The sequence below is a fragment of the Echinops telfairi genome, unplaced genomic scaffold, assembly GCF_000313985.2.
Source record: "Echinops telfairi isolate 266 unplaced genomic scaffold, ASM31398v2 ScPeMD7_1;HRSCAF=3_0, whole genome shotgun sequence".
Classification (NCBI taxonomy): Eukaryota; Metazoa; Chordata; class Mammalia; order Afrosoricida; family Tenrecidae; genus Echinops; species Echinops telfairi.
In genome coordinates, this window is record NW_022103896.1 from 6,787,188 (window position 1) to 6,794,961 (window position 7,774).

Consider the following 7,774-nt stretch of genomic DNA (forward strand, 5'->3'; position numbering starts at 1 on the left):
GAGTGAGTGAGACACAGAGTGAGTGAGACAGTGAGTGAGTGAGTGAGACACAGAGTGAGCGAGACAGTGAGTGAGTGAGTGAGACACAGAGTGAGTGAGACAGTGAGTGAGTGAATGAGACACAGAGTGAGTGAGACAGTGAGTGAGTGAGACACAGAGTGAATGAGACAGTGAGTGAGTGAGTGAGTGAGACACAGAGAGTGAGTGAGACAGTGAGTGAGTGAGTGAGTGAGTGAGACAGAGAGAGACTGAGTGAGAGTGAGACAGTGAGTGAGGGAGACAGTGAGTGACTCAAAAATCTAATTCTTAAGCAATGAATTGTACATACATCTTAAGAAGTGTGCAGGTCGGTCAGTTCTGATACTGTGTCCATACCAGTGAAATCATCACAATCAATACGCTGAGCATATCCATCACTTTAGCACACACACACAGTTTCTGGGTGTGGCCTCCTACCCCCAGTCTTCAAGCATCCACTGGTACAGGTTCAATTGTGCCCCCCAAAAAAGATGCTCAAGTGAGCAGGACCTACTTTGGGATGGTATCTTTGCAGATGGTACGAGTCCGGTGTGCCCTGATCTCACTTGCAGGAGAGCTGCCGGGAAAGCCCACCCAGGGAAGACTGAGCATAGAGGGCCTCAGGGCTGCAAGAGGGTGGGAAGCTGCCCTGCCCTGCCCTACTCTGGGCTTCTGAGCTCCCAAACCATGCGAAAATAAACCGATTTGGTATTGTGCCCCCTGTTTGGGGTTCTCTGTCACAGTGGCCCTGAGTCTGGAGTACAGCCGCTGATGTTTCCCATTGCAGCACGTGAGGACAAGGACACGCATGTGCTTGTTGGTTAGGCTGACTGAGCCCACAGCCGGTTATCCCAAGGTGCATCTGGGTGGCCGCATTGCGTGTCAGTGGTGTTGCAATGTGTGTGTACACGTACACACTGGGTGTTCATCCATTCTTCTGTCGGAACACACTGGGTCTGTTTCTTACTGGCTTTGGCAAATGCAGGTACCGGGCAGATTCTGCGCACACCTCTGAGACTTGATCTCATTTCCATTGGGTAAGTACTTCAAACCAAAAGGCCAAGCTCACTGCCTTCGAGTGGAGCGCAACTCACAGACACGTTGTAGACATCACAGAACGGCCTGCAGGGTTTCCGAGACTGTAACTACAGGAACAAAAAGCCTGAGTTTTTTCCCTCCAAGTGGCTGCTGGTTTTGAACTACTGACCTGGAGGTTAGCAACCCAAGTCTTAACTCATGTCACTGCTTAAGAAATTGACAGATTTTTCTAAGCCGTCGTATCTTGTATGTTTCCACCCACACGCCTACACTTGGCATTCTGACCCATCTTTTGCAAGTTTTAGCCATTGTAATTGGTAGTGATGATATGGAACCGCACAATGGTTTTATTGGTATTTAATTACTGATTGGGGACTAGGAAGCGAGGCTCGTCAGGCTGCTGGCACAAGTAGCCTGTGAAAACCCTGCCCATCTCAGCAGTTTGATAGTCACTGGATGGAGAGTTCATAGTCACTGGATGGAGAGTTCCCAAGAGTCAGGGGCTGAATGGACAGCAGCGAAGAGCAGGTGATTCCTTCCGTTGAGGTTCTTTTCACAGCTGTGGGTTTGCACCCCGTCGCCTTACGATTCCAACCGCCCAGTGAAGCCTCAGCCACCGGTGGCACCTCTGCAGCCGAGCAGCTGTGACGGCTGCGGTTACTGTGGAGTGCTCCCCGCTCCTGCGTGTGCTGGATACCAGTGCTCACAGATACATGGGTTGCAAATACTTGTGTCAGAAATACTCCTAATATTTCATCTTTTTGGTGCTATTATAAATAAAGATAGCTTTTTATTTTAATTTCTGATTGTAGCTTATTCTGTGCTCTTGGACGGTAGCCTCCTTTCCCTCACTGTGGAGCAGGTGGGTGACAATCTTGAACCTTCACCCTGGGCTAGCATTTTCTTTCTTAGGCACATGCTTTAAAATGCAACCTTTTTTTTTGCACCTTATTTTTGTTCATTGGAATCCTCTGGCTTCAGTGGCAGTGTTTGAAGAATCACGCTCTTCTTCATTTGGGCCAACTTTCCTTTTATGTAGAAAGCATCTGATCTTCCACGTTTTTAGAACTGTACATGGAGTTGACTGGCATCTAGAATCCAGGTAATTGGTAGACTGACAGGTTGTAAGCCCAAAGGAATCCATAATGTCGGGACAGACCAAACCGTCTATTGTCACCCTCACCTCTACCCTCTGCTTTGACCAGATCACTGCACACTGGGTTTTGCCCGTTGGCTGTAAAAAGGGTACTAACAGCCACATTCATAGAGTGGGTAGGGTACCTTGTGGTGGGTCAGAAGCAAATCAGTCCAGCGTTTTCCATCCCAGAGAATTCAGGCAGGCCACGCAGGAATAGCAATGTCCACGTCTGCTGCCCTCCCTCCGGAAAGAGCACATGAGTAGAGGGCCGCAGGCGAGTGGGAACCCACCACTCCTTGACGGTGAACTGGCGGCTTACAGCCCATCTGGGACTGCGCAGTGGCAAAAGCGGAAGCAGCGATCAGGGTGGGGGCGTGGTGGACGCTGTTGGTGCAGCAAGAAGCCAAGCAGCCTCCCAATGGGCCTCGCCAGCTGTCGGGAGGAAGAGTGCGGGCGGAAGCCACCACCGCGCTTGAAGCAGAGGGCACGATGGGAGATGAGCCTTGCTCTGAGTAAAGCAAACGGGTTTCTGGGTGCCTACGAAAGCCCAGCGGAACAGTCTTTGGTACGAAACCCTCATCCGGCAAAGCCGGGCCTGGGGTACCTGGAGCGCGTGCTGGCCCACTGGACCGCTCTTCTATGTGCGCTCGATGCGTTCCTGGGTAGCGTGGGAGCCGATGCGCTCCAGCCCCCTTGAGGGGGCCGAGCGCACGCCTTCGGTGGGGTGCAGTCGCCATTAGGACCGGGTGGGCGTGGCTAGTAACACGAGGGTGCTGTTGGTGGGGGATACAGGCGTGGTTAGAGACGTGGGGGCGTGGATAGCGGCACGTGGGCGCAATTAGACTGTGGGGGCGTGGAAAGTGGCGCGGGTGCCGATGGGAGATTGGGGTGTGGTTAGCGAGGTGCCGGGGGTGCAGGCGTGGTTAGCAGGGGTGGGGGCGTGGTTAGCGGGGTGTGAGCACAGCGGCTTATGGGCACAGTTGGGGGGGTGCAAGTGTGGTTAGCGGCCTGTGGTCATGGATAGCCGTGGGCATAGTTGGGGGGGCTGCGGGCGCGGTTGGCTGCATGTGGGAATGGAGAGCGGCATGTGAGCGAAGTTAGGGGGTGCCGGGGTGCGGGCGTGGTGGCGGCGCGGGCCAGGCTAGGGGCGTGTAGGCGTGGTTAGCGGGCTGCAGGCGGAGTTCGCAGCGTGTGGTCATGGGTAGGGTACGGCGGATGATCATGGTTAGCTGCGTGCGGGTGCGGTGCACATATGTGGTTAGCAGGAGCAGTTAGGGGGTGCAAACCTGGGGAGTGGCGAGTGGGTGAGTGGTCGTGGTTAGCTGCTGCTGGTGTGGTTAGCGGGGGATGTGGGCGTGGCTAGCGGTGTGCGGGCACGGTTAGGGGGGCGTGGGTATGGAGAGCGGTGTGTGGGCGTGGTTAGGTTTCCGGCGGGGTGCCGGCAGGGTTTGCGGCGTGTGGTCAAGGTGGGGGTACTGTTGTGGTTCGCCGCATGTGGCACTGGTTCGTGGCGGGCGGGTGCAGCTAGCAGCGGGCGCCCTTAGGAGTCGTGGACAGACGTGGTTAGCGGGTGTGGGCGTGGCTAGCGGCGTGTGGATGCCTTTAGTGGGCATCGCGAAAGAAAGTACACAGAGCAGACCTTGCTGCTGGATTGTGAGTCAACTGCGGGTCCAAGGGACTGTTGAACGCATTGGACTTCAAGACCTCTTTTGTAGAAGAGGGATCTTAGGCCCAAAGAGGTGACGTGGCTTTTTTAAAAATGAAACCGTTATAACCCAGCTTGGTGTTTTTTGAAGGCCCTCCCAGTTGTAGCACAAATCCCGAGCGCGGGAGTCCTGAGAGCACTTTGCCTTTTATTGCTGTGCTTGCCTCTGTGGCTTACGTACTGGATATCGGTGCAATCTTGCTGGGAAGTCCTGGTTGGGTTACACATTGGGCTGCTAACCACAAGGTCAGCAGTTTGAGCCCACTTAGCGCTCTGCAGGAGAAAGATGAGGCTTTCTACTCCAGTAGAGTTACAGTCTCGGAAACCCACACCCTGCCCTATAGGGTCACTATGAGTCAGAATTGACTTGACGGCAGAATTGAGTAAAGGTGATGTTTTACCAAGAATCCTGGGGGGCATCCCTTCCAGGGGCCTCAGAAGCTCCGAGAAAGACCGAGAGGTAGATAGTCGTCATCCCAGTGCATTTTAAATCCTGTCCGGATAGGCACCGGAAGCGTGTCTGCTCAGTGGCTGTAGACACCCATTGGTTCTCCATGTGAGAGGTTCCCTGGGATTGGGCCTCTGACTTTGATCGGCCCTTTGGCCCTTCCTACACTTGGTTGCCAACCTGAGCTCTGGAGTTGTGCTCAGGCAAGCGTTGGACTTGGCAAGGGCTAGCCAAAACGTGGGTATTTCAAACCCACCAGCCTCTCCCTGGTGAGGCTATCAGTCCCTGTGAAGAATTTTGGTCCTGGAACGTGAGAGTTGGAAGGGATTCCGTGGCAGCAGTTTACAGCGCTTGTTTGGCCACAGCCGGGGGCCAGCGTTAGCAGTGTGATAGTTCAAGAGTCCGTCTGGCATCCCCTCTGCGCCTCTTTGCTTCTGGTGGCACGGTAAATTGGGAACTTGCCTCCTAGCGACCCTGTGTGGTATGGACCCGTCGCTGGGGATAAGCCACTGGTGGGTGGCTTGGCAGCACGCCTCATTGTTAGAAGCCCAGCGAGGGCCTCGTTGGAGAGTTGGTTTTGAGCAGATGTGTTCTTGCTCCCATCTAGTGCTCTTTTCCTTCACTCCTCATTCTGGAAGGTCTGAAACTGGCACGCAGCCGGCTCCCTTGTGCTTTGGTTGGTGTCGCTGCTTCTATCTGTGATGGGTTGATTCTGTCCCACAGAAGTAACGTGGCAGCCCGACCCCGGTCATAGGACCCTGTTTGGAGAGTAGGGGGCTTCCTGTGTGATGTTCACAGGGCCCCACCAGAGTAGGGTGGGTCCTAGCCCTAACCCCTTTCCGGTGGCGTCTTATACAAAGGCGCGACAGATGACGGCAGATGTAGTTAAGTTCAATGTGAATGTCTCCGCTCTTCCCTTTTTAAGCCTTTCTTCATTTGTTCTATTGCTTTTTTTTCCCTCTTTTGGATTGAAAATAAAATAACCAACATTACTGAACAAGTTAAAAAGAAACTGCTAAATGAAAACGTAATCTGGTGTGAAAGTTTTCACTGAAAGCACAATACAGTGTTATTTAAAAAAATGTATAGGGCAGAAGAGAGACCACACCCCCCCACCCCACACCCCTAATTCCGAGGTCGCTCTGTGACATGAGCTGTTTAGGGTGTTTGTGTCCCGGCCGCTCTAGCAACAGACGCGGTGTTTCATTCTTGCAATGTGGCCATTCCTGGGTGCAGTAGCACATGATGTTTACCGCTGATGTTTGGAGCCTTAAAATAAGGCCCCCAAACACATTCAGAGAACAGGTACATGCGTAGCCCTGCCATAATTAGGAAAAGGTGGGCGTTTTCTTTTAAACCTCTTGCCGGAGCTGATGCTTCCTCTGAAACCCAACCATCCCGCCCTGCCTTGGGCAGGCCTGTTTTGTACTTGCTCTCCGTTCGACACTGCAGTTTGATGAACAAAGGAAAAATACTAGCTTTTTGGTCCAACGCTGTCGGTCCATATTTGTTCTTTCCTCGCTAAGGCCTCGTTTCATTCCCCCTCGTGCCTGCCTTAGCTTAAAGAAAAAGACGAACGAAGGAGCCCCTCCCACGAGGGTGGGGGGGCATAACTAAAGCCAAAGCCCTCAAACTCAGTGAGCGTTGTTGACCATGTGCGGTGCCACGCTGAGTAGTGGGTCCACCCCTAAGGCTAGGGTTGCCCATCTGCTGGGCCGTGTGAGGAAGGGCGCCGAGCTCGGGAGGTTTAAACTGAAGAGAACCAGAGCTAGGCTAGCATCCTCCGATGGCTTTTCTAGACAGATAAAAGCAAGCTGGGTCCTTGAGAGACTCAGCCCTTGAGACGGTTTCCCTGGAAGAGTGGGGAGGTCATCCGTGCGAGTCCTCTTCCCCTGGACAGAGAGCCTCTCCAAGGGCTGTCCTAATTATAACCCTGCCAGCTGGCCACACGGCTCTGTGCAATAATTAATCATCCTTCTCAGTTCACAGCCAAGGCTGCCGCCCTGCCATTCCGGTGCTACCAGCGACTGAGGGCGCGAGGATGCTGCCCTGGAACGAGGGCCCTTCTGGGATGTCCAAAGAGCAGCGCTTTACACGCAGTAAGTGCCTCATGCAGGTTGACTTCACCCCTTTGCTGGCTGCGGATCGACTGTACTGTTTTTAGGGCAGTCCTTGCAGGGTGAAGATAGAGTATGCCCATTGGCATTAAGATAGAGTGTCTCGTAGGCATTAAGCTGCTTACTGCAGCGCCATTGGTTCAAACCTACCCACTGCTCCCAGAAAGATGGACAGCCTTGGAACCCCTGTGTAGGGTCCCCTGGAGTTGGGATCACTCCACACAGTGAGTGTTGCTAGTCACATACATTATGACTAGTGCCTGCTTCACAGTTGGTGTCTGAAGGGAGAGGGCTTGTATTGGGCCTCATTGAAGAGATGAGTAGCTGCTAAACCTGCCCTCTCTCCAGAATCTCCTTGCTCACTGTCACTGAATCCATTCCTATTCACTCACAGAGACCCTGGAAGTCAGGGTGGAACTTCCCCTGCGAGTTTCCGAGACTGTAACCCTTTCCAGGCGTAGAAAGCCTCATCTTTCTCCCTCAGAGCAGCTGGTGGTCTCAAACCGCTGATCTTGTGATGAGTAGCCCAATCGGTAACCACCATACCTCCTAGGTTTTTAAAGATATGTAGATTGCTGAGTTCGAGCCTAGGGATTGCTTTTCCAGTAAGTCCGTCTGGGTGACAGCCCAGAGAGTTACCCATTTCTGAGTTGTTGTTGCAAAGTGCCTTTTGAGACATGCCCACTGACTGTCCATTCACTAGAGGACGGTAGAACTAGACAGGTATATTCTGGGACCGCTCAGGAATCCACTCAACTCTGGAACTCCTGAAGGCGTGCTGCTGTGTGCTGCCAGTGGTCATGGTTAGCATTAAATGGTAGATTCTGTGTTTCAAAGTCAGGGGACGTAAATTGTGTTTAATGATTGAAACACAGCATCCCGTTTGGCTAGCAGCTATTCCTTTGAAGGAGCATTGTGTCCATCCAACCCAAAATGTATGGCCCCTTTCTTGCGCACGACATTTTGGAAGGCGGGGTTCTGACCGTTTGGTGCTTCGTGCCTTGTCAGGCACTGCAGAACAGATCCAGTTAAAAGCGGTCATGGGGACCGCTTAGCTGGAGATGCTCATCGCTGCTCTGAGTCCGGGAAGATGGCAGTTGAGAGAAGAAAATCTGCACAGAGACGATTTTAGCCTTGAGTGGCTGGTCATCAATGGAGCTAGCAGGGCTTTCTGGAGCGCAGTGGGCTGGTTTATCGGTGAAGGTTTTGTAGAGACTTTGGCTTTTGCGCTGAGCCTGGCAGGAGAGGGATGTAAAGAGCTGAAAACCGCAGAAACTGGGGGTACGGGTGCCGAGAGAGTCCCTCCCTTC

The 7,774-nt window shown here is 53.1% G+C and overlaps 1 long non-coding RNA gene across 9 annotated transcripts in view; it reads left to right on the forward strand.

Moving 5' to 3' along the window:
- The window catches only part of LOC123521215, a 28,142-nt gene that overhangs the window by 13,491 nt on the left and 6,877 nt on the right, over window positions 1-7,774 (forward strand). For all 9 annotated transcript variants that reach the window (XR_006679684.1, XR_006679687.1, XR_006679691.1 and 6 more), the window contains one exon: window positions 6,330-6,446. This is a non-coding gene — a long non-coding RNA (uncharacterized LOC123521215). The remainder of the gene's footprint in view (window positions 1-6,329; window positions 6,447-7,774) is intronic.